Here is a 27,565-nt window from a genome sequence, read left to right on the forward strand (position 1 = left end):
CACTCGTTTCACGCCCATCCCCACACACAGTAAAATGCAAGGTGTTGAAAGCTCTGCAAACAACAGGTGCGGAAAGTAAGAGTTGCCACTTGGCTCCGATGCGATAGTCCATAATTGATAGTAGGTAATAGATGCGATAATTGGCAGCTCAAGAGAGGTTACGTGGAGTGGCCCCAGTTACGCCAGTCACCAAGCCCATCTGGTCCCAGGGCGCCCAAAGTGGGATGAAAGGAGGAAACCGAAGCGCAAAATTAAAGTGAAAGACACAGCTGTGTGTGTCCGTTGTGGGCCATCTGGCTTGGATCGGGTGACCCAAAACTGTCATCGCGTAAGATCGCGATTCTTCTCCGGTGCGCCCTCCCTGATGTAATAATAATAGGTCGCGCCGCGGCGGTGACTGCACAGTAGATCATGGGATTGACGGGGGAGTATGCAAATTGTGCGGGTTTGTTATTTGGTGATTGCCGTCGCCGCCGCCGCCACCGTCATAGCTGGTACTTTGAGCAATTATCTCCGGGTACTTTGGATTACGCACTGCTGGAGCAGGTTGTGGTTATGTAAGGTTGGTCTACTTCAAGAAGGTTTCTGGAGGTTGGCTCCATGACCCATTGATTAGAGCAGTTCCGGAATTGATGTTTTGAGGAATCTCTGGATTGAGATTAATAGAAAATCGGAATTGAGATTCCATGAATCCTGGAATTGGGATTCAATGAATCCCAGAAGTGGGATTCAAAAAATCCCAGAAGTGGGATTCAAAGAATCCCAGAAGTGGGATTCGAAGAATCCCAGAAGTGGGATTCGAAGAATCCCAGAAGTGGGATTCGAAGAATCCCAGAAGTGGGATTCGAAGAATCCCAGAAGTGGGATTCGAAGAATCCCAGAAGTAGGATTCGAAGAATCCCAGAAGTGGGATTCAAAGAATCCCAGAAGTGGGATTCAAAGAATCCCAGAAGTGGGATTCAAAGAATCCTAGAAGTGGGATTCAAAGAATCCCAGAAGTGGGATTCAAAGAATCCCAGAAGTGGGATTCAAAGAATCCCAGAAGTGGGATTCAAAGAATCCCAGAAGTGGGATTCAAAAAATCCCAGAAGTGGGATTCAAAGAATCCCAGAAGTGGGATTCAAAGAATCCCAGAAGTGGGATTCAAAGAATCCCAGAAGTGGGATTCAAAGAATCCCAGAAGTGGGATTCAAAGAATCCCAGAAGTGGGATTCAAAGAATCCCAGAAGTGGGATTCAAAGAATCCCAGAAGTGGGATTCAAAGAATCCCAGAAGTGGGATTCAAAGAATCCCAGAAGTGGGATTCAAAGAATCCCAGAAGTGGGATTCAAAGAATCCCAGAAGTGGAATTCAAAGAATCCCAGAAGTGGGATTCAAAGAATCCCAGAAGTGGGATTCAAAGAATCCCAGAAGTGGGATTCAAAGAATCCCAGAAGTGGGATTCAAAGAATCCCAGAAGTGGGATTCAAAGAATCCCAGAAGTGGGATTCAAAGAATCCCAGAAGTGGGATTCAAAGAATCCCAGAAGTGGGATTCAAAGAATCCCAGAAGTGGGATTCAAAGAATCCCAGAAGTGGGATTCAAAGAATCCCAGAAGTGGGATTCAAAGAATCCCAGAAGTGGGATTCAAAGAATCCCAGAAGTGGGATTCAAAGAATCCCAGAAGTGGGATTCAAAGAATCCCAGAAGTGGGATTCGAAGAATCCCAGAAGTGGGATTCGAAGAATCCCAGAAGTGGGATTCGAAGAATCCCAGAAGTGGGATTCAAAGAATCCCAGAAGTGGGATTCAAAGAATCCCAGAAGTGGGATTCAAAGAATCCCAGAAGTGGGATTCAAAGAATCCCAGAAGTGGGATTCAAAGAATCCCAGAAGTGGGATTCAAAGAATCCCAGAAGTGGGATTCAAAGAATCCCAGAAGTGGGATTCAAAGAATCCCAGAAGTGGGATTCAAAGAATCCCAGAAGTGGGATTCAAAGAATCCCAGAAGTGGGATTCAAAGAATCCCAGAAGTGGGATTCAAAGAATCCCAGAAGTGGGATTCAAAGAATCCCAGAAGTGGGATTCAAAGAATCCCAGAAGTGGGATTCAAAGAATCCCAGAAGTGGGATTCAAAGAATCCCAGAAGTGGGATTCAAAGAATCCCAGAAGTGGGATTCAAAGAATCCCAGAAGTGGGATTCAAAGAATCCCAGAAGTGGGATTCAAAGAATCCCAGAAGTGGGATTCAAAGAATCCCAGAAGTGGGATTCAAAGAATCCCAGAAGTGGGATTCAAAGAATCCCAGAAGTGGGATTCAAAGAATCCCAGAAGTGGGATTCAAAGAATCCCAGAAGTGGGATTCAAAGAATCCCAGAAGTGGGATTCAAAGAATCCCAGAAGTGGGATTCAAAGAATCCCAGAAGTGGGATTCAAAGAATCCCAGAAGTGGGATTCAAAGAATCCCAGAAGTGGGATTCAAAGAATCCCAGAAGTGGGATTCAAAGAATCCCAGAAGTGGGATTCAAAGAATCCCAGAAGTGGGATTCAAAGAATCCCAGAAGTGGGATTCAAAGAATCCCAGAAGTGGGATTCAAAGAATCCCAGAAGTGGGATTCAAAGAATCCCAGAAGTGGGATTCAAAGAATCCCAGAAGTGGGATTCAAAGAATCCCAGAAGTGGGATTCAAAGAATCCCAGAAGTGGGATTCGAAGAATCCCAGAAGTGGGATTCAAAGAATCCCAGAAGTGGGATTCGAAGAATCCCAGAAGTGGGATTCAAAGAATCCCAGAAGTGGGATTCAAAGAATCCCAGAAGTGGGATTCAAAGAATCCCAGAAGTGGGATTCAAAGAATCCCAGAAGTGGGATTCAAAGAATCCCAGAAGAGGGATTCAAAGAATCCCAGAAGTGGGATTCAAAGAATCCCAGAAGTGGGATTCAAAGAATCCCAGAAGTGGGATTCAAAGAATCCCAGAAGAGGGATTCAAAGAATCCCAGAAGTGGGATTCAAAGAATCCCAGAAGTGGGATTCAAAGAATCCCAGAAGTGGGATTCAAAGAATCCCAGAAGTGGGATTCAAAGAATCCCAGAAGTGGGATTCAAAGAATCCCAGAAGTGGGATTCAAAGAATCCCAGAAGTGGGATTCAAAGAATCCCAGAAGTGGGATTCAAAGAATCCCAGAAGTGGGATTCAAAGAATCCCAGAAGTGGGATTCAAAGAATCCCAGAAGTGGGATTCAAAGAATCCCAGAAGTGGGATTCAAAGAATCCCAGAAGTGGGATTCAAAGAATCCCAGAAGTGGGATTCAAAGAATCCCAGAAGTGGGATTCAAAGAATCCCAGAAGTGGGATTCAAAGAATCCCAGAAGTGGGATTCAAAGAATCCCAGAAGTGGGATTCAAAGAATCCCAGAAGTGGGATTCAAAGAATCCCAGAAGTGGGATTCAAAGAATCCCAGAAGTGGGATTCAAAGAATCCCAGAAGTGGGATTCAAAGAATCCCAGAAGTGGGATTCGAAGAATCCCAGAAGTGGGATTCGAAGAATTCCAGAAGTGGGATTCGAAGAATCCCAGAAGTGGGATTCGAAGAATCCCAGAAGTGGGATTCGAAGAATCCCAGAAGTGGGATTCGAAGAATCCCAGAAGTGGGATTCGAAGAATCCCAGAAGTGGGATTCGAAGAATTCCAGAAGTGGGATTCGAAGAATCCCAGAAGTGGGATTCGAAGAATCCCAGAAGTGGGATTCGAAGAATCCCAGAAGTGGGATTCGAAGAATCCCAGAAGTGGGATTCGAAGAATCCCAGAAGTGGGATTCGAAGAATCCCAGAAGTGGGATTCGAAGAATCCCAGAAGTGGGATTCGAAGAATCCCAGAAGTGGGTTTCGAAGAATCCCAGAAGTGGGATTCGATGAATCCCAGAAGTGGGATTCGATGAATCCCAGAAGTGGGATTCGAAGAATCCCAGAAGTGGGATTCGAAGAATCCCAGAAGTGGGATTCGAAGAATCCCAGAAGTGGGATTCGAAGAATCCCAGAAGTGGGATTCGAAGAATCCCAGAAGTGGGATTTGAAGAATCCCAGAAGTGGGATTCGAAGAATCCCAGAAGTGGGATTCGAAGAATCCCAGAAGTGGGATTTGAAGAATCCCAGAAGTGGGATTTGAAGAATCCCAGAAGTGGGATTCGAAGAATCCCAGAAGTGGGATTCGAAGAATCCCAGAAGTGGGATTCGAAGAATCCCAGAAGTGGCATTCGAAGAATCCCAGAAGTGGGATTCAAAGAATCCCAGAAGTGGGATTCAAAGAATCCCAGAAGTGGGATTCAAAGAAATCCATATTGACCTATTAACATGATTTGTTTGCATCTTTCTGGTGAGTGGTTCCTAATTACGTCTGTTGAGTTGGACTCCCCTCTTAGCCAACCCTCTTTTATACATTAAAGAATGCCGGGAGTTATAATTTACAGCAAAAGAGGGAGGGCCAGTAGGGGAGTACAACCCAACAAGAATCACTCCCAGGAATGATGTGAAAATAATTCATTTTAATTGGTCATGACATCTCCGAGATTCAACAACTTGAATATGAAAAGTTTGTCCTGGGAATCTCAAAGACACACTGAAAGATTTAAGCAGATGGCAATTCTAGGGAACATTTTGGGTACGTCAAAAAGATTTCCAGAGCACTTCCTCAGTGAGGTCACAAGACTTCGAATGCAAGTTTTGAGGACATCCTAAGTATATCCAAATGGCTTATTTAAAAGTTTAGAAGACCACCAGAACAAGTCAAGAGGAGTTCATATTATGTTCTGGGCATGTCTACAGGTCTTCCAAAGCATGTCCAAAGCGTTTTCTGAGTTCTCTGGAACACAGTGGAAGTCCATACATTATAAGGAAAAGTTAAATAACATCCTGAGCAAAACCTGATGAAGTCCAGAAAGTGTCAGGACCTGAGGTTCACCAAAACTCATCAAAATACATTTCTGGACCAGTTCAGGTGACTCCAACAGATGGTTCGGAATAAGAACCAGAGATTCCAGGAAAAATCTAGACAACAATCAACACTCCAAAGCATGTTCAGAGAGCTTCCAAGAAATTTACGAAGACGTGTAAATCTGAGGAAGCACAGACAGCTTCTAATGAAAATATATAGCACATTTCTGGGCCAGTTAAGATAACTCCAAGAAATGGTTCACAACCAGAGCCACAACGCTTCAAAACATGTCCAGACACCTTCCATCCAAGTAACGCTTTCGGTTTTATCGCGGTTATAAGAGGATTATAGAGCTTAAAATGGACTTGAAGACCATATTTAAACCACAAATGTTTCTTTGGCATGCATATTTCGAAGACCTGTTATACAGAGGAAGTCCAGACAGCTTCTAAGAAAAATTTAAAGCACATCCAGAGGTCGTGTTGAGGAATTCCTGAGAAAAGTCATATCAAGTCCAGAAAAGTGTCAGAGTCCTAAGGATCACCAAAATACTTCAAAATAACTTTCTGAATCAGTTCAGAGCCAGAGATTCCAGGGAAAATCTAGAGAATATCCAACACTCCAAAACATGACCAGAGAGGTTTAAAACCGTCTCCTGACGCTGTGTGAAACATGTCCAATGGACATGTAGAGCCAAACTTGTTTAGTAAGCTTCTTGAAATTATTTAAGGATCATCCAGCGGTTCTTAAGACTTACTGAGGATGTGCTTTGGTCTAGCTATGAATGCTTTCTGAACTTGCTCTCGAAGTTCTCGGAACTAAGTCAGGAAATTTGCTGGATTTGTTCAGGAAACCCTCTGGACAGCTATTTAGGCTTGCCCAGGAATCCCTCTGAACTGACACATCTGAAGTGGGGGAAAATAAGTTCATTAACAATTTCCGGAGTAAGTCCAAGGAACTTCTAAAGAACCTCCAGAGCAAAATATTACCAAACTTTTGAGAAGGTACAGAAGATTTGGAAGCAATGGACAAGTATGAACAATTTGCAGATTAGGTCCAAAAAATTTCTAAATCAAATTGACAATTGACAATTCCTAGAGAAAGTTCAAAAACGATAGAAAACATACAAAGAACCAGACTTGTGGAGCAAATCCAGAGTTTTTGTCAATCAAGAGATTCCAGGGAAAATCTAGAGGAGGGCTTACTGAGCAAGTTCAGAATAATTCTAAAACATGTACAAAGAGCCTCCAAACAAGTCCATGAGTTGAGCAAGTCGAATGGATTTGCTGAGCAGCATTTGCTCAGTAAGATCTGAGGACGTCCTGAGGAAGCATGTTTGTAGTAAGTCCTGGGGATTTCCCTCAGTAAGTCTGTCAAGTTCATCCTACTGAGAAAATTATTTTGTCTCGCTCTAGAGCAACTGACTCAGGAAAATATCTGGACGTGTTCAGTAAACCCTCTGGACTTCCCTTTGGAAATTCTTTTAACTAACTCTCCTGAAGAGGAGCTAAATAAGCCCAAATAATTTCCAGAGTAAGATCAGAGAACTTGCCCAGCAAGACTAGCAGACTTGCTCAGCAAGACCGGAGCACTCTCTTGGCAATCCCAGAGAACTTCCTGAGCAAGTCCAGATATCTTCTTTAGAAGATTTAAGGATTGAGCACTTTCAGAAAACTTCCCATGCAAGTCCAGAGGGTTTTCCAAGTAAGCTCCAGAGAGTATACCCAACAAAATAAAAATTTCCAAATTTAAAGACTTTGCAAGAAATAACGGTAGATTTGAAAGCAACGAACTTCCAGAGCAGAGTAGAGTAAGTCACTTCCTGGGCCAGAAAGTTTCAGTCAAAATATTCCAGGCAAAATCTAAAGAACATCCAGAGGATGTATTGAGCGATATGCGGAGCCACCGATTGCTCACCCTGTTTGAATAATCAGGATTCGTCCAATAAATATTATGACAATCACGAACAAACAATCACAAACGACATTGAATTTGCAGGGTTAGCAACCTCATGGGAAACTTGATTGGCACGCTTCGGCACAGCTTTCGGCACAGTTAAAACATTCGGCACATATTTTAGTGTGCAGAGATGATTACCCCTTGTCTTTCTTATTATTTCCCGTTGAACCCTTCCCATGCCTTCTTTTGCATTTTCTCATCTTCAAGAAGCTTCTTAGAATCATCCAGCCCTAGAATAAAGATTTTCAAGCTTTATCATTCAATGAGCACAATAAACAATGAGGAAGTTTTACAATATTTGATTTTGTTTTCAAATTCTGGACATGAATGAACTTTTATATTTATCCTAGACAAGATTTTAATATTTTGGAACATCAACGGATCTACGATCTTAGGCGCACTGAATCTAATGTTCGGCATGTACTTGCGATTTGATAGGATTTATACTTTGGTATGTCATCATAATTTGGACTAAGATATTTTTAATATTGGTTCTGGAAAATTTGAAAAGGTTTTTTTTTTTTAATTTCTGGCATTGAACATTCAGATAACCTTATGTGCAAGTTCAGTGGGAAGCCCAAAGAGCTTGCAGGATAGATGTAGGATTCTCATACAACCAATAAAATGTCAGAGAAAGTCCAGAGGTTTCCAAAACCAATTAAATGAACTTCCTAGGACAGTTTCAGAGGAATTGTAGTGAAAGTCCGGAGGATTTACTAAGGTAGAGCAAATTCTGAGCTCTTCTCAATCAAAAGATTTCAGTGAAAATCTAGAGAACATCCAGAACAAGTTCAGAATAATTCCAAAACATGCTTCCAAGAAAGCCCCGAAGATTCATAAAACATGTTCCAAAGATTTGCAAAGCAAGAGTTGCTGAGTAAAATCGGAATCATTTTCGTTGTATGTCAGAATTCATGAGCCGGAATGGAATTTGAAACCTAGTCCACCCAAGAAATATTTAAAGTTTTAGCGTGGTTTTGAAGCATTCTACAAGTCTAAATCATGCTCTACAAGACCTTCATAAAAACCAAAATTATTACTTGAGTAGGATGCGGATCCTTCATAATAGAAGCTTGATCAACGGTAGGAAGGTTGTGACTTTCAACTGTCAGCCAAAATTGGAGTCGATCCTATAACTCCGACAATTCAATGCAACATCTCCACATAAATACAACGTCCCTCGCCTAGCCCCCCCCCCCCCCCCAACGCCCATTTGGGAATCAATTGCATCAGCAAGCCGTTGGATTCAGTTAAGCACTGTAATAATGAAGATCGCAAGGTTCTCATAGCTAACAACCCGGCGATCATGCATGATCTCATCTGGTGAATCACGTCCACGATCCACTTCTGAAAAGCTACCATTCAATCACTAATAACTGGACTAACCTCGTTCGATGATGGTGCCAAACCCCTCACGAAATTGCCGGCTAGCTTTTCGCAGATTCCACAACAGGCAACCATTACCATTCCGACAGTTTTAGTGATTAGGGGGGGGGGCTTTATGAATGGATGCGAGCCGTCCAGCGGGTGAAACCTTGGATCGAGGATCCACACCCGATCGAAAGACGTGAATTATGAGTCTAGCAGAGCAGCAAACTCTAATGGCTACCTTCACGGCGTGATTTAAAAACTACCTATAAATTTGCAACTAGTAGCTGCCCTGAAAGTGAAACGAGGCGAAATTATGTAAATATTTGGCACCCGCATAGCCGCTCTCGTGGCGCTCCCTTCGGTGAACGAGGAGTGATGGTGCGAAACAATTCGTCTTGCCTGTGTGAGGATTATGGACGTGTTCACGAAGATGGATCCCGCACAAGAATTGGTGGGAAAATGGCCCGTAATCGCTGCGTTTTGATCTCGTCCGGTCCATTCCGCTTAAGGCTAATAGAATTTATGCAATGTTGCAAATTGCAGCGAAAGTCAAAGCAGACCAATCGGATGATTTGCCAAAAGTGACCGTGTAAGTGCTCTAGTACTGCACCAGCCTACTGCGCGCGCGCGCGCGCGCAATGATGCGAACGATGACAATTGGAAAAGTCATTGCGAATGTCATCGCAGCAGCACAAAAGATCGCTCGAAACAATAGGTCCCGGGGGCCTCGGATTCGCGTTGAGACGCGTGATGTGGGATGCAATTTGCTTTGGTCACAGTTTGCAATCACTTTCTTCTCTTTCCATCGGTTTCGACCAAGTGCCCGCCAGATGGCCGGAAAATTGGTGTCGTAATTTCGGTTTGGACTTGCTGTTAGTCGGTGCTGCTTTGGTATTATGTTATGGTCAACTGCCTTGATCTTCGCGTAACCATTGGGCCGGCCATCATTGGCTCAATCGCTCGGTTCGGAGAAATGTGCTTGATGAGACATTTAATTGAAGGTGTGAGCGATATCGAGTGTTGGGGCCGGTTTGCGTAATTCTGATTCGTGTTTAACGGATGAATGGGTGTCGAGCATAGAGTCGAGCTTTAGTTGTGGAAGATTCCATTTGGTTTGAACGTAAAATGTATGATCCCAAGCGGTCTTGTTCTACTATCATTGTCTACAAAGCAATTCAGGTTGAGTAGAATTTTACGCAAATATTGAATAAACTTTACTCAAAAAAATGAGTATCGTCAACTAAATTCTTGAGTACCGCTTATGCACTCAACATGAGTGAAATTCTACTCAATTTGGAGCTAGCCTCCACAGAATGGTACACACTTAAATCTGATTAACCCTCCAGCGCCCATTGTTATAGGGTTGATTAGCATAGCTTTAATGTGCAACTAGTTTCAACAAATTTGGTTAAGCATTTAATTTTTAACAGACGAAACAAAACAGTTGACACCTGTTTTGTTTCGCCTGCCAAAAATCCAATTATTAATCAAATTTGATGAAACTAATTACAAATTAGAGCTTCTCTGATTTGCTCTGCAGCAGTCCAGATTGATCCGAAGGGACACTCGGGAATCGGTTTTAAGCAAAAAAAAAACTAAATTTTCTTTCTTTAACTGTAACAGGATAGCCAAATAACTAACTGTACCATATTGGCATTTGCGTAGGAAGTGCTTGGTATTTTTCAGTCGTACAGCGGTTCCATACTAACTCGCTAATCCATTTATTCTTGAAAGAAAGTTGAAAGACAGAAGGTTGAAAGACAGAAGGTTGAAAGACTGAAGCTTGAAATACTGAAGGTCTCAAGACAGAAGGTCGAAAGACAGAAGGTTTAACGAAGGTTGAAAGACAGAAGATTGAAAGACAGAAGGTCGGAAGACAAAAGGTCAGAAGACAGAAGGTTGAAAAACAGAAGGTCGCAAGACAGAAGGTTTAAAGACAGAAGGTTAAAATACAGAAGGTCAAAAGACAGAAGGTCAAAAGACAGCAGGTCAAAAGACAGCAGGTCGCAAGATATAAGCTTGAAAGAAAGAAGGTCGAAAGACAAAAAATTGAAAGACAGAAGGTTGAAAGACAGAAGGTTGAAATACGGAAGGTCTCAAGACAGAAGGTCGAAAGACAGAAGGTTTAACGAAGGTTGAAAGACAGAAGATTGAAAGACAGAAGGTCGGAAGACAAAAGGTCAGAAGACAGAAGGTTGAAAAACAGAAGGTCGCAAGACAGAAGGTTTAAAGACAGAAGGTTAAAATACAGAAGGTCAAAAGACAGAAGGTCAAAAGACAGCAGGTCAAAAGACAGCAGGTCAAAAGACAGCAGGTCGCAAGATATAAGCTTGAAAGAAAGAAGGTCGAAAGACAAAAAATTGAAAGACAGAAGGTTGAAAGACAGAAGGTTGAAATACGGAAGGTCTCAAGACAGAAGGTTTAACGAAGGTCACAGACAGAAGACAGCAGATCTCAAAGACAGAAGGTTTAAAGACAGAAGGTTGAAAGACAGAAGGTCGCAAGACAGAAGGTCGCAAGATATAAGGTCGAAAGACAGAAGGTTGAAAGAAAGAAGGTCGAAAGACAGAAGGTCGGAAGACAGAAGGTCGGAAGACAGAAGGTCGAAAGACAGAAGGTCGAAAGACAGAAGGTTTAACGAAGGTCGCAAGACAGAAGGTTGAAAGACAGAAGGTTGAAAGACTGAAGCTTGAAATACTGAAGGTCTCAAGACAGAAGGTTTAACGAAGGTCGAAAGACAGAAGGTTGAAAGAAAGAAGGTCGAAAGACAGAAGGTCGGAAGTCAGAAGGTCGTCAGACAGAAGGTCGGAAGACAGAAGGTCGAAAGACAGAAGGTCGAAAGACAGAAGGTTTAACGAAGGTCGAAAGACAGAAGGTTGAAAGACAGAAGGTCGCAAAAAAGAAGGTCGAAAGACAGAAGGTCGAAAGACAGAAGGTCGAAAGACAGAAGGTCGAAAGACAGAAGGTCGAAAGACAGAAGGTCGAAAGACAGAAGGTTTAAAGACAGAGATTTGAAAGACAGAAGGTCGTAAGACAGAAGGTCGCAAGATATAAGGTCGAAAGACAGAAGGTTGAAAGAAAGAAGGTCGAAAGACAGAAGGTTGGAAGACAGAAGGTCGAAAAACAGAAGGTTGACAGACAGAAGATTGAAAGACGGAAGGTCTCAAAACAGAAGGCCGAAAGTCAGAAGGTCGTCAGACAGAAGGTCGAAAGACAGAAGGTCGAAAGACAGAAGGTCGAAAGACAGAAGGTCGAAAGACAGAAGGTCGAAAGACAGAAGGTCGAAAGACAGAAGGTCGAAAGACAGAAGGTCGAAAGACAGAATGAAAAAAACAGAAAGTCGAAAGATAGAATGTTTAAAGAAGGAAGGTTGAAAGACAGAAGGTTAAAAGACAGAAGGTCAAAAGACAGAAGGTCAAAAGACAGAAGGTCAAAAGACAGAAGGTCAAAAGACAGAAGGTCAAAAGACAGAAGGTCAAAAGACAGAAGGTCAAAAGACAGCAGGTCGCAAGATATAAGGTTGAAAGACAGAAGGTCGAAAGACAAAAAATTGAAAGACAGAAGGTTGAAATACGGAAGGTCTCAAGACAGAAGGTTTAACGAAGGTCACAGACAGAAGGCAGAAGATCTCAAAGACAGAAGGTTTAAAGACAGAAGGTTTAAAGACAGAAGGTTGAAAAACAGAAGGTTGAAAGACAGAAGGTCGCAAGACAGAAGGTTGAAAGACAGAAGGTCGCAAGACAGAAGGTTAAAAGACAGGAGGTTGGAAGACAGAAGGTCGTAAGACCGAAGGTCGCAAGATATAAGGTCGAAAGACAGAAGGTTGAAAGAAAGAAGGTCGAAAGACAGAAGGTTGAAAGACAGAAGATCGAAAAACAGAAAGTTGACAGACAGAAGATTGGAAGACGGAAGGTTTTAAAAACAGAAGGCCGAAAGTCAGAAGGTCGTCAGACAGAAGGTCGAAAGACAGAAGGTCGAAAGACAGAAGGTCGAAAGACAGAAGGTTGAAAGACAGAAGGAAAAAAAAACAGAAAGTCGAAAGACAGAAGGTTGAAAGACAGAAGGTTGAAAGACAGAAGGTCGAAAGACAGAAGGTTGAAAGACAGAAGATCGAAAAACAGAAAGTTGACAGACAGAAGATTGGAAGACGGAAGGTTTTAAAAACAGAAGGCCGAAAGTCAGAAGGTCGTCAGACAGAAGGTAGAAAGACAGAAGGTCGAAAGACAGAAGGTCGAAAGACAGAAGGTTGAAAGACAGAAGGAAAAAAAAACAGAAAGTCGAAAGACAGAAGGTTGAAAGACAGAAGGTTGAAAGACAGAAGGTCGAAAGACAGAAGGTCGAAAGACAGAAGGTCAAAAGACAGAAGGTCAAAAGACAGAAGGTCAAAAGACAGAAGGTCAAAAGACAGAAGATCAAAAGACAGAAGGTCAAAAGACAGAAGGTCAAAAGACAGAAGGTCTTAAGACAAAAGGTTGAGACACAGAAGGTTGAAAGACAGACGGTTTAAAGGCAGAAGGTTGAAAAACGGAAGGTCTTAAGACATAAGGTTGTGAGACGGAAGGTGTCAAGACAAAATGTTTAACGAAGGTCGAAAGACAGAAGATCGAAAGACAGAAGGTCGGAAGACAGAAGGTAAAAAAACAGAAGGTTGAAAGACGAAACGTTGAAAGACAGAAGGTAGAAAGACAGAAAGTTCAAAGACAGAAGGTCGAAAGACAAAAGGTCAAAAGACAGAAGATCGAACGACAGAAGGTTGAAAGACGGAACGTCTCAAGACAGAAGGTCAAAAGACAGAAGGTCAAAAGACAGCAGGTCGCAAGATATAAAGTTGAAAGACAGAAGGTCGAAAGACAAAAAATTGAAAGACAGAAGGTTGAAATACGGAAGGTCTCAAGACAGAAGGTTTAACGAAGGTCACAGACAGAAGGCAGAAGATCTCAAAGACAGAAGGCTTAAAGACAGAAGGTTTAAAGACAGAAGGTTGAAAAACAGAAGGTTGAAAGACAGAAGGTCGCAAGACAGAAGGTTGAAAGACAGAAGGTCGCAAGACAGAAGGTTAAAAGACAGGAGGTTGGAAGACAGAAGGTCGTAAGACCGAAGGTCGCAAAATATAAGGTCGAAAGACAGAAGGTTGAAAGAAAGAAGGTCGAAAAACAGAAGGTCGGAAGACAGAAGGTCGGAAGACAGAAGGTCGAAAGACAGAAGGTTTAACGAAGGTCGAAAGACAGAAGGTCGAAAGACAGAAGGTTTAAAGACAGAAGGTTGAAAAACAGAAGTTTGAAAGACAGAAGATCGCAAGACAGAAGGTCGAAAGACAGAAGGTCGAAAGACAGAAGGTCGAAAGACAGAAGGTCGAAAGACAGAAGGTCGAAAGACAGAAGGTCGAAAGACAGAAGGTCGAAAGACAGAAGGTCGAAAGACAGAAGGTCGAAAGTCAGATGGTCGAAAGACAGAAGGTCAAAAGACACAAGGTCGAAAGACAGAAGGTCAAAAGACACAAGGTCGAAAGACAGAAGGTCGAAAGACAGAAGGTCGGAAGACAGAAGGTCGAAAGACAGAAGGTTAAAAGACAGGAGGTTGAAAGACAGAAGGTCGTAAGATATAAGGTCGATAGACAGAAGGTTGAAAGACGGAAGGTCTCAAGACAGAAGGTCGGAAGACAAGGTCGCAATACAAAAGGTCGAAAGACAGAAGGTCGAAAAACAGTAGGTCGAAATACAGAAGGTCGAAAGACAGAAGGTTGAAAGACAGAAGGTCGGAAGACAGAAGGTCGAAAGACAGAAGGTTAAAAGACAGGAGGTTGAAAGACAGAAGGTTTAAAGACAGTAATTTGAAAGACAGAAGGTCGTAAGACAGAAGGTCGCAAGATATAAGGTCGAAAGACAGAAGGTTGAAAGAAAGAAGGTCGAAAGACAGAAGGTTGAAAGACAGAAGATCGAAAAACAGAAAGTTGACAGACAGAAGATTGGAAGACGGAAGGTTTTAAAAACAGAAGGCCGAAAGTCAGAAGGTCGTCAGACAGAAGGTCGAAAGACAGAAGGTCGAAAGACAGAAGGTTGAAAGACAGAAGGAAAAAAAACAGAAAGTCGAAAGACAGAAGGTTGAAAGACAGAAGGTTGAAAGACAGAAGGTCAAAAGACAGAAGGTCGAAAGACAGAAGGTCAAAAGACAGAAGGTCAAAAGACAGAAGGTCAAAAGACAGAAGGTCAAAAGACAGAAGATCAAAAGACAGAAGGTCAAAAGACAGAAGGTCAAAAGACAGAAGGTCAAAAGACAGAAGGTCAAAAGACAAAAGGTTGAGACACAGAAGGTTGAAAGACAGAAGGTTTAAAGGCAGAAGGTTGAAAAACGGAAGGTCTTAAGACATAAGGTTGTGAGACGGAAGGTGTCAAGACAAAATGTTTAACGAAGGTCGAAAGACAGAAGATCGAAAGACAGAAGGTCGGAAGACAGAAGGTAAAAAAACAGAAGTTTGAAAGACGAAAGGTTGAAAGACAGAAGGTAGAAAGACAGAAAGTTCAAAGACAGAAGGTCGAAAGACAAAAGGTCAAAAGACAGAAGATCGAACGACAGAAGGTTGAAAGACGGAACGTCTCAAGACAGAAGGTTTAACGAAGGTCGAAAGACAGAAGATCGAAAGACAGAAGGTCGGAAGACAGAAGGTTGAAAGACGGAAGGTTTCAAGACAGAAAGTCGAAAGACAGAAGGTTTAACGACAGAAGGTCGAAAAACAGAAGGTCGAAAGACAGAAGGTCTAAAGACAGAAGGTCGAAAGACAGAATATCGAAAGACAGAAGGTCGAAAAACAGACGGTCGAAAGACAGAAGGTCGAAAGGCAGAAGGTCGAAAGACAGAAGTTGAAAAGGCACAAAAGGTCGAAAAGGCAAAATGGTGATTGAACAAAATATTGAAATGGCCAATAGGTTAAAACGGACAAAAGATTGAATAGGACGAAGGTCAAAAAGGAACACAAGGTCGAAAGGGATAAATGGCCGAAAGAGACAAATGATCTAAAGGGACAAAAGGTCGAATAGAATAAAAAAGGTCGAAAGGACAAAAGGTTGAAAAGCCAAAAGCTGATGTAAACATTCTGAAACTGATTTGTCATAACTTCTGGGAAGTTCACGGAACTTCTGGGAAGTTCACGGAACTTCTGGGAAGTTCACGGAACTTCTGACTTCTGGGAAGTTCACGGAACTTCTGGGGAGTTCGCGGAACTTCTGGGGAGTTCGCGGAACTTCTGGGAAGTTCACGGAACTTCTGGGAAGTTCACGGAACTTCTGGGAAGTTCACGGAACTTCTGGGAAGTTCACGGAACTTCTGGGAAGTTCACGGAACTTCTGGGAAGTTCACGGAACTTCTGGGAAGTTCACGGATTTTCACCTTATTTATTGAACTTTCGACTTATTCATAGGTGTTCTGACAAGTACACAGAATTTCCGCCATGTTTATAGAACTTCCCATTAATACACTTAACTTCCGACATGTTCACAGACCTTGCGTCAGGTTGACTAAACTTCAAACTTCCGATAAATTCACAGAATTTTTGACAGGTTCACTGAATGTTCAACTTGTTAATGGAACTTCCAACAAGTTCACAGAGCTTCCGACAATTATCCAGAACTTTTCCGACAAGTTCAAAGAACATCCTTCACGGATCTTTCGACAAGTTCACAGAACTTTTGACAGGTTCACTGAACTTCTGACATAATCATAGATTTTCCGACAAGTTCACAGAACTCCAACACGGTTAAGAATCTCTCTTTTATATTCCGTTTCTTTGTATTTGCGCATCCCCTTCATCAGTTCGTCGAATTTTCGTGAAGTTCACAGGACTTTAGAGAAATTCACAGAATTTTCATGATATTCATAGAACTCCAGAGGTGTTCATAGATCTTCCGAGGAGTTAACTGATCATCTGAGATGTTTATAGAACTTCCTATCAGCTCATAGGACTTCCAAAACTCTCATCGAACTTCCGAGCAGTTCATAGAAATTGCGAGCAGTTTATAGAGCTTCTGAACAGTTCATATAACTTCCAAAGTGTTCATAGAACTTTCTAGATTTCATAGAACTTCCCAGCAGTTCATAGGACTTCCAAAACTCTCATAGAACTTCCGAGCAGTGCAGAGATCTTCCGAGAATTTCATGGAACTTCCGAGCAGTTCGTAGAACTTTTGAATAGTTCATAGAACTTCCAAGCAGTTCATAGGATTTCCAACACTCTCACAGAACTTCCGAGATGTTCAAAGAGCTTCCGAGCAGTGCATAGACCTTCTGAACAGTTAATAGAACTTCCAATGTGTTCATATAGCTTTCTAGATGTTCATAGAACTTCTGAGTAGTTCATAAGACTTCCAAAACTCTCATAGAGCTTCCGAACAGTTCATAGAACTTCCGAGAATTTCATAGAACTTCCGAGCAGTATATAGAGCTTCTGAATAGTTCATAGAACTTCCAAAGTTTTCATAGAACTTTCTAGATGTTCACAGAACTTCCGAGCAGTGTATAGAACTTCTGAGAATTGCATAGACTTCCGAGCAGTTCATAGAGCTTTTGAACAGTCCATAGAACTTCCAAAGGGTTCATAGAACTTTCTAGATGTTCATAGAACTCTGAGCAGTTCATATGACTTCTAAAACTCTCATAGAGCTTCCCAGCAGTTCAAAGAACTTTCGAGAATTTCATTGAACTTCCGAGCAGTTCATAGAGCTTCTGAACAGTTCATAGAACTTCCAATGTGTTCATAGAACTTTTTTTATTTTCATAGAACTTCCGAGCAGTTCATAGGACTTCCAACACTCTCATAGAACTTCCGAGATATTCATAGAGCTTCCCAGCAATTCATAGAACTTCCGAGAATTTCATAGAACCTCCAAGCAGTTCATAGAATTTCTGAACAGTTCATTGAACTTCCAAGGTGTTCATAGAACTTTCTAGATTTTCATAGAAGTTCCGAGCAGTTCATATGACTTCTAAAACTCTCATAGAGCTTCCCAGCAGTTCATAGAACTTCCAATCAGCTCATAGAGCTTCTGAACAGTTCACAGAACTTCCAAGGTTTCATAGAACTTCCTAGATGTTCATGGAACCTCCAAGATGAGCGTGGAACTTCCCTAGTAGCACATTTCAGTCACACCAAGTTGCATCAACTTGGAAAGTGTGCTACTAGGGTTCCGAGATGATCATAGAACTTCCGAGATGATCATAGAGCTCCTGAGAATTTAATAGAACTTCCAAGCTGTACATTGAGCTTCTTAACAGATCACAGAGCTTCCGAGATCCACAAGATCCTAAAACTGTGAATCATGTGACCACAAAAAACTCTTAAGCAAAGTTGCATGCAAATCAGAGAAGGTCGTGTTTTTTCGATGCGTCATTTGGCGTAGAACTGCTCAAATGTCAATGAGGACAAAAATCCGAATTGGCAAATGCTCAAAACTTCGCCGAAGGAACTTAACATGCAATAAATCTTAACATCTCCAAAATCTCCTGAAGGAACGCAACTCCGGAGTTTGCGGAGTTTCTGGTTATCAGAAAATTTCCAAAAATTGATGTTCGTAAAGTTTTTTTTTTTAATATTTAGAAGTGTTAACGGAGTGTTAGGACTTCCGAGTTTTTGGGTTTTTTTTTGCATAGAAAGGTCCAAGAGTTGCGAGATTTTAGATCGATGTTTATAGGTCGAATCACAAAAAAATTAACGGCCAAAAGGTGGAAGGGACAAATGTTCGAATGAACAAAAGGTGAATAAAGGGGTACTCAACTCTGCACATCTCAATCTGTGCCGAGTATTTTATCTGTGCCGAAAGCTGTACCCAGCGTTGTGCCAGATGTGCCGAAATGGTGAATACAATTTAAAAAGACGAAGGTCGATTGTAGAACATTCGAAAAACAAATGGTCAATTGGATAAAAGCTTCAATGGCCAAAAAGTCATCCCTTTATATTGAAAGGCCAAAGGTCTAAATGACAAAATGTCGGTTTTAAGTCATGTAAAACATCTTATGGAATATTTTTAATAGCTTTTGTCCTTTCTACCTTTTGTTCATTTTGACCTTTTGTCTTTTCAATCTGTTGCTCTTTTCAACCTTTTCAAAGAAGAAATCTTTTGCCTCGCAACGTTAAGGCCTGGTGGACAAAAGGTCGAAAGTACTAATTGCTTCAATGGGCAAATGGTAAAAAATTACAGAAGTTCGAAAAACAAAAAGGTCGATAAACGCAAAAGGTCAAAACGCGCAAAAGTTCAATAAGGACAAACGGGAAAAAGGGGTTGTCTCATAAAACTTGAATGCTGGAATAGCACAAAAGGACGAAAATAACAAAATGTTGAAAATAATAAAAGGTCCAAAAGGGCAAAACGTTATAAAGGACAAAAAAGTTGAATAGGAATAAGTTCATGTTTTAGGAATATTGATGTAATTATGTATCGTAATTCATATTTAAAGTCTACCTCAAAGGCTGTAAAGTTTATTCGATTGAGCCTGTGCGAATAGATTTATTTAAAAAAAAATAATAGTATAAAGTCTCGAGTAATTTTTCAAATGGTCCTAAGTAATAAATGTAAACAAATGGAGTGAATCGATGCAAACTTAAAATTTACTTTCATTTATTTAAGATCATAGGTAGCGAATAGTCCAATGTGCAGTTTAGAATGATGAATGCTTAATTTTTACTTCGGACATTTTGTATGTCTAATTTTGGAACTCATTTTCTAATGACATTGATAACCAATATTCAGCTATAAGTAAAAGTACCAGTCTTTTCTTTGGTGTTTGGTACTCTATTCTGAAGTCTGTGAAAGGGAATCAAGATGATGTAAAACAAAACAACCAATGTAACACTAACTTCAAAATAGTTTTTCTCAATATGGCGGAAATGTTACATTGGTCCTTTTGAAAAAGAGAAATGTCGAAAAAGAAACAGTTCAAAGGTCAAAGAGGACATAAGGTCAAACGGGAAAAAGCTCAAAAGGACGTCACAAAAATCGAAAAACTGTTCCTTAGAACTGCTCATGGTCCACAGAAAAAGTATATTCAAGACAAAAAATTCGACCCTTTGTCCATTCATCATTTTGATCAATCGACCTTTTGTCTTTTGAATCATGTCTTCATTCAAACTTTTGCCCTAGAAAGGTTTTGTGCACCGTACTACAAATTTATCAATGTACCGAATAGCTACCTATTCAATGAATTTATGTTCAAGATAACCGCTAAGATCCAGATGGGTCATATTGGGCGAATCTATAACAATAGGTCGAATCGGAAAAAGGTCGAATTGACAAATGGTCGAATTACCAAAAGATCGAATTCAGCTTAGGAGGGCAAAAGTCGAACTGAGCTTAGAGAGACACAAGTTCGAAGGAACAACAAGCCGAATGGACAACAGACTGAATTTTCCAATCGACCTGTGTCCATTCGTTTAGTCTATTTAGACCTTTTGTCCCTCTAAATTAAATTCAACATTTTGTCTTTTCAAATTGGCATTTTGTCCTTTCGACTTGTTATCCTTCCTGCCTTTTGTCCTTCGACCAGGTAGAGGAAGTAGTGCAAGAAATCAATTATCGAACAAATGCTCGGACATTCACACATACGACCGTTCTCCCCTATTCCAACAAGGGGAACGACACTCCGACACTGCATTTGTCAAAGACACCAATTCCCAACAGCCGGTCTTCCAATATGTTTGACAACTGACGCATCTGCGCATAACCTCTCATTCACATCCTTCCTCAATTCGGGTCAAGACCTTTTTGCTATCGGAATCTTCCCCTTCCTCCTTCGAGGACGACGACGAACTTTACCCGAACGAGACACGGATGGCCGACGAGGGTTCATATGTTTTTCTCCGTCGTTGTTTTGCTTCTTCCTTTCTTGGATGCGATGCGGTTTGGCTGACCGAGGAACCAAAACAAGCAACAAAACTAGACAAGTTAGGGTGTGTGCATGACTCACTCATCCCCCTTCGCCTTTTTGGAAGTAGGGAGCAGGCGCACTCGTCGTCATCGTCGTCGTCGTTCTTCGTGGTGCCCCGGATCAATTTCAAGGAACCAGGACCAACAGCAAGACCAGTTTCGACTCGGATTTCGCCTTTGACGGGACGAACGGAAAACGACTTAGCTTTTGCGATCGAAAAAGAGATTCTATGGTGGTGTGGTGAATTTTTTTCACTGATATTGATTTGCTGTTCGGAAAAAGTAGAAAGTGATCATTGGATTTCGGCCAATTTGGACTAATCAAAAAACAGCAGGAAGTTTCCCAATCGGAGAAAAACTACGCAGAAAATTTTGGATACTGCACGCGAAAACATGGCCGCTGTGGGTGGTGCGGTTCCGGAGCATTAGAGAAAAGTCGGGAAAAGCATGTGAAAAGTCGGAACTGCAGTTTTCCTCGCAACAGGATAAGTGGCAAATTCCAACCGAAAATGTAAGTCGTCCCGTCAGTGTTTTGGATGGCTTTGTTCGACTTTCTTGACAGTTGATTCCCGTCTCGAGAAGTAGGCCCTGATCGAATCTTTGCGTAGTTTTTGATTTTGACAGTCAGCTGTCGCGACAACCATATTGATTTTTTTTTCTCGTTCAGTGTTGTCGTCAAGCAAGAGGGTGTGGGACGGCGAGAGCGAACACTAGCAAAAACAGGTGATTGGGCGGCAGCGAAATTTGCACCCATTGCTTCACGAAATCAGCAGAGGGCGATATCTTATCGATCGGGCTGCAACCGCTGCAACCAATCAAGGGAGGGATTTTGAAATTCATCACCTTTGGCTCGGCGCCAGCTGATGGGTATCGATTGTATTTTGCTCCGGTAATTTTTAGAAGATAAGCAAGCTTATGCTTATCAAGGTCGTTTCGAAACACTTAGCGAGTGACAGAAGGCAGGGCAATGCACTTGGCAAGCTGTCAAAATTGAAAACGGTGAGTTGGATCCGAGGAGGCCAGCTTGTTAAAATGGAGCCTCACATATGCTTATTAGTCATGCAAAGCTCGAGATTAAGCCCCTCGTCGGCGGCGACCGAGTCAAGTGTGTGTACATATCATTTCCATACAGCCCCATGACACATGACACGCATAATGTGGACAATCATAGTCGTCTTCGTCGTCGGTCGGTCGCCCGGTAGTCTCGTTTCGTTTGTTTGGTTGCGTGTGTGTGGAAAAGACGAATGACCATACGACGACGACGACAATGAGGGGCTCCATCATCGATTGGTCAATCCTCGTGTTTTTCAAGAGGCGCGTATTGTTGACTCTGATCAGGCAAACGGAGAGAAATGTGACGGACGTTTTATGCAAATTTTTCCGACACACAATCTACAGCTGTCGCTAAATTTAACTGTCTTTGAGCGGCGAGCAAATTTGATTTATTTCGAGGTAAACATACAAATTCGCCATTGTGGGTGATTCAAACTAACGTTTTGTTTTTTCGATGATATCATCGTGCGATACAGGTAGATTTTGGAAAATTTGTTTTGCTCGACAAATAATAAACATCACAACGCGTGACTGCAATTTCAATTACTTCGAACGGCATCGTAGTCGGCTGCCGACTGCAGTAATTTGTACAGATTTTTTTCGACATGATGTAAACAAATCATGTCCATAAGCTACGTTTACGTTTTCCGAAAGAGTTAAGAAACCCCCACCCTTTCCCCCAAAATATCGAAAGACAAAAGGTCGAAAGCGATAAAAGTTCGAATGAACAAAAAGACAAATGAAACTTAAATTTTGAATGATATTTACGCGAATTTCTAATGAAATTCTTCTAAAATTTCAATTGAAATTCTTCAAGAATTTCTAATGATATTCTCGAAGAATTCCGAATGCAATTCTAGAAGAATTCCGAATGAAACTTTAGAAGAATTTTTAACTAAATTCTAGAAGAATTTTGTATTAACTTCTACAAGAATTTTAATTGAAATTCTACATGAATGTCGATTGAAATTCTACAAGAATTTTGGTTGAAACTCTACAATAATTTTGATAGAGAATTTCAAATGACATTCTACTAAAATTCTACGCGAATGAATGATATTCTTCAAGAATGTGAATGATATTCTTCAAGACTTTTGATCAGCAATTTTCAAGATAATCAAAAGCATGCAAGTTCTAAAATAATGTCCAATGACATTCTACAAGAATATTTGAAGAAATCTTTATATGTAATTCTGCCAGGAATTTCTAATGAAATTCAGCAAGCATTTCGAATAGAATTCTACAACGATTTCGAATGAAATTTCACAAGAATTTAAAATGAAGTTCCACAAGAATTTCTAAATAACGTCTGAAATTCCATCAGAATGTTTTAAGATATCCAAAAGAAAGTCTTGAAAAAGTCTGTATAAGAAGCGCTGAAAGAGTCTCAAATAATATTCTACACAAATCTCCAATGAAATGCTACAGAAATTTTGAGTGGAAACCTGCAATAATTTCGAATAAAATGCTTCAAAGATTTCGAAAGGAATTCCACAAGAATTTTGAATGAAATTCTATAAGAATTTCGAACGAAATTCTACAAGAATTTGGAATGAAATTCTTCAATTCAAATAAAATTCTACAGGAATTTCAATTAAAAACCTACAAGAATTTCGAAAGAAATTCGTAAATAATTTCAAAAGTGATTCTACAAGAATTTTGAATAAAATTTTTCAAGACTTTCGTATGTTATTATCAAGAATTTCAAATGAAGTTCTACATGAATTTCAAATGCAATTCCACAGGAATTACATTCTCTAGGAATTAAAATAAATCTACTAGAATTTCAAAGGACATTATACAGAATCTTCGTTTGAATATCAATCAGAAATTCGAATGAAATTGGATAAGAATTTCGAATAAAATTATGCAGGAATTTCGAATGAAATTCTACAACTATTAAGAAACAAATTCATCAAGGATTCCGAACGGATTTCTACATGAATTTTGAATGAAATTCTACAAGAATTTCGAATGAAACTCTACATGAATTTCGAATGAAACTCTACATGAATTTCGAATGAATTTCTACAAGCATTACATTCTAAAGAAATTTCATATTAAATTCTATAGGAATTTCTTATAACATTTTACAGACATTTTTTTTGAAATCCTACAAGAAAATCGAGGGAAATTCTAGAAGATTTTCTAATGAAATTTTTCTGAGATTTCTAATGAAATACTACAAGAATTTTGAATAAAATTCTACAGGAATTTCGAATGAAATGCAACAAGAATTACGTTCTTTATAAATTTCGAATGAAATTCTACAGGAATTTCGAGTGACATAATACAGAAATTCAGTTTGAAATGCAATGAAATTTAGATGAATTTTGTATGAAATTTTTATGAATTTCGAATTAAATTCTACCAGAATATCAATTGTAGCGGCACCGGTGGTGTAGTGGTAAGTGTGATTACCTCTCACCCCAGTAGGCCTGGGTTCAATCCCAGTCGGCGCCGCCTGGATGTTCGGAGGAATGAAATTCTACAAGAATTTCGAATGAAACTGTACTAGAATTTCGAATGAAATTTTGAATGAATTTCGAATGAAATTCTACTAGCATTTTGGAACAAATTCTACAAAAATGTCATAACAAATTCTACAAGAATTTTGAGTGAAGTTCTACAAAAAATTCAAATGAAATTCTGCTAGAATTCCGAATAAAATTCTACTAGAATTTTGAATGAAATTCTACAAGAATTTCGATGGAAATGCTACAAGAATTTCCAATAAATTGTCCAAGAATTTTGAATTGAATTCTACATTAGTTTTCATTGACATTTTACAGGAATTTCGAATGAAATTATACAGAAATTTAATTGGCTTAAAATTATACATGCATTTCGAATGAAATGCTGGATAAATTTCAAATGAAATGCATGATGAATTTCGAATGAAATGCTAGATGAATTTCGTATGAAATTCTAGATGAATTTCGAATAAAATTCTACCAGAATGTCGAACGAAATTCTACAATTCTTGCTACAAAAATTAAGAAGAAATTCTACAAAAATTTGGAAAGCAATTCTACAAGAATTTTGATAGAAATTCTACTGGAATTTCAAAGATTTCGAAAGGATTTCTACGTGACTTTTGAATGAAATACCACAAGACTTTCGAATGAAGTTCTACATGCATTTCGAATGTAATTCTTCAAGCATTACATTTTAAAGGAATTTCACATTCAATGCTACAGAAAATCGAAAGAAATTCTTCAAGAATTTTTAATGAAATTCTACAAAAATTTTGAATGAAATTCTACAGGTAATTCGACTGAAATTCTACAAGAATTTCGAAGGAAATTAATTAATTAATTAATTTAGCTTTATTTAGGAGGCTTTCAGCCTTAGGCTGGTTCGCCTCCACTCGAAGGAAATTGTACTTGAATTTCGAATGAAATTCTGAATGAATTTTGAATGAAATGCTACAAATATTACGGTTTTTAGAATTTTTGGATGAAATTCGAAATGGAACGGTGGTGGCATTTTGGATGAAATTCTACAAAAATTTCGAATGAAATTCTACTAGCATTTTGAAAAAAATTCTACAAAAATTTCATAAGAAATTCTACAAGAATGTTGAATGAAGTTCAACGAGAATTTCGAATTAAATTATGCAAGAATATCACATAAGATTTTACAAAAATATCGACTGAAATTCTACAAGAATTACATTCTATAGGAATTGAAAAAAAAAATCTACAGGAACTTTAAAAGACATAACTCAGAAATTTCGTTTGAAATTCTGCAAGAAATTTGAATGAAATTATAGAAGAATTACAATTGGAATCGTACAAGCATTCTTATTTTTACAAGAATTTCGAATAAAATTCTACGAGAATTTCGAATGAAATTCTAAATTAATTTCGAATGAAATTCTGCATTAATTTTGAACGAAATTCAACAAGAATTACGTTTTTAGAAATTTCGAATGAAATGAAATGAAATTCTAAAATTCTTGCTCCAAAAATTTTGAAGGAAATATCACAAAAATTTGGAAAGCAAATCTACAAGAATTTTAATTTAAATTCTACAAGATTTTCAATAGAAATTCTACAGGCATTACGATAGAAATTCGAAGGAAATTCCACAAATTTTTCGAAGGAATTTCTTCAAAAATTTTGAATGAAATACTACAAAAATATCGAATTAAATACTTCAACAATTTCGAATAAAAGTCTACAAGAATTCAGAAGCAATTTCTACGAAAATTTCGAATTAAATTCTACAAGAATTGTGAATCCAATTCTGCAAGAGTTTTGAAACAAAATTTTCAGAATTTCGGAAAAAAAAATCTTGAGATATAATGAAATTCTTCAAGAATTTCGAATAAAATTCCACAAGCATTTCGAATGAAATGCAACAAGAATTTGCAAGTAATTTCTACAAAAATTTCTTATCAAATTCTACTAGGATTTAGAATCAAATTCTACAAGAATTTCAAAATCAAATTCTACAAGAATTTTGATTCAAATTTTACAAAAATTTTGATTAAAATTATACAAGAATTTTGGATCATATCCTTCAAGAATTTCGATAGAAATGCTTCAATAATTTCGAATGAAATTCCACAAGCTTTTCGAATGAATTCCTACAAGAATTAAAAATGAAATGCTACCAATAATTTGATATGTATCCTTCTAGCATTTCGAAACAAAATTTCAAGAATTTCGAAAAAAAATCTTTAGTTGTAATGAAATTCTTCAAGAATTTCGAATAAAATTCTTCAAGAATTTCGAATAAAATTCTTCAAGAATTTTGAATGAAAGTCTACAAGAACTTTGAAAGAAAATTCTGAAAGAATTTAGATTGAAAATCTACAATAATTTAGAATGAAATTCTATATGAATTTAGAATGAAGTTCTACAAGAATTTTTAATGAAATTCTACAAGAATTTCAAATTACAATGATACAATACGAGAATTGCGAATGAAATGTTACAATAGTTTCGGGTAAAATTTTACAATAATTTCGAATGAAATTCTACATAAGTTTCAGATTGAATTCTACAATAATTAAATTTCAAGTATCACAAACGGAATTCTACAAGAAATTTTAGAAAAGTGAATCACATTCCATACGAATTTGAATTATATTCTTAAAGAATTTGGAATAAAATTCTTCAAGAAGTTGCAAGTCAATTATGCAAGAATTATGAATTAAATTCTTCAAGAATTTTGAATTAAATTCTTTACGAATTTTAAATTAAGTTCAACATTGAAAGATGATTCGATATGCAACTAGTATTTTTACTGGATTTCTCAGTCTCGTGTGATTTCAAATGGTTGAGTTTTTCATTGCCAAAATGTGAATTCCCAAAAGACTGAGCAGGCCGCGATACCCGTTAGAGATGTCTTGGCCTGCCGAGATTTCGACTATTTGAATTTAATTTATATGTTTTTAAAACAAATAGATCTGAGGAATTAGTAGTTAGTGTCATCTTGCGTTCTTCCAAGTTGTTAGCTGCCCATCGGTGTACCTCCATGTTTGTCTTTTTCATTAGAGAGTCGCTTAGTTCGAGATCAAGAGGACATTGCTCTCCAAACCTTGTGTTCTCAATACCTACCCTGCCATCCATTTGTTACAATTTATTATCCCTAACCTCGAGATAGCCGCGGGTAATCGGCCACTGCTTTACTACGTTAGTTTTAAGTAATTTTGCTATCTAAACAATGAATATCGGCTCCGCAAAGCTACAGCAAATGAGCCTGGAAAATTAAATGCATTATTTAAAAAAATAAATGAAATTCTTCTTAATTTTCGATTGAAATTCTACAAGAATTTCGAATAACAAAAGATCGTTTTCGATGAAAATTCTACTCGAATGGCTTATAGTATTTATTCGTCAAGAAAATTGGATGAAATTCTTGAGGTGGATGCGCGACCGTGTTGCTACCGCATACCAAGAAATCATTTTCACAGACTTTAAAATAGAATACCTAAAACTGCAACACATGCATTAAGATTCAAACCCGATGTCCCTTCTTCCAATCAGAGAAATGGTGGGAAATCCTGTTAAGAGCGGGACTTAGGAAGTATTTTTGAGTCGACTTCGGATGTAAATCTAAATGCATAAATAAGGGTACCGTCAGTTTTTTTTCACTCTATTCTGAAGTCTGTGAAAGGGAAATCATGCATCGTGTGTCATTCAAATACATGGAATATTGAGAGAATGAGCTCGCGAGAGAAAGAGAGAATTGTGTAATGTTACGGGAATGAACTGGTTGATTGACTTTACAGCAAATTAGCAACTATTTTAAGAGAAACGTTGTGCCAAAGGGTAGATCTTTTCTAGCTCTATGTACTTGAACACGATTTCATCTTTCCTTCCATACTGAGTTTTATCTATGTCTACCAAGAAAACAGC

General features: G+C 39.0%; 1 protein-coding gene across 2 annotated transcripts in view; it reads left to right on the forward strand.

Moving 5' to 3' along the window:
- Positions 1 to 27,565, forward strand: part of centrocortin (cerebellar degeneration-related protein 2-like) — a 420,769-nt gene that overhangs the window by 154,174 nt on the left and 239,030 nt on the right. Inside the window, exon 1 of one of the 2 annotated variants that reach the window (XM_065218867.1) lies at positions 20,335 to 20,652. The exons of the other annotated variant lie outside the window; for it this stretch is intronic. The gene's annotated coding sequence lies outside the window, so the exon portion shown is untranslated. Of the gene's footprint in view, positions 1 to 20,334; positions 20,653 to 27,565 lie in introns of those variants that run through there. 2 annotated transcript variants of the gene reach the window in all.

This window comes from Ochlerotatus camptorhynchus, unplaced genomic scaffold (genome assembly GCF_037179485.1).
Source record: "Ochlerotatus camptorhynchus isolate MF236.1 unplaced genomic scaffold, CSIRO-AGI_Acam_v1.1 ptg000094l, whole genome shotgun sequence".
NCBI classification, from domain to species: domain Eukaryota; kingdom Metazoa; phylum Arthropoda; class Insecta; order Diptera; family Culicidae; genus Ochlerotatus; species Ochlerotatus camptorhynchus.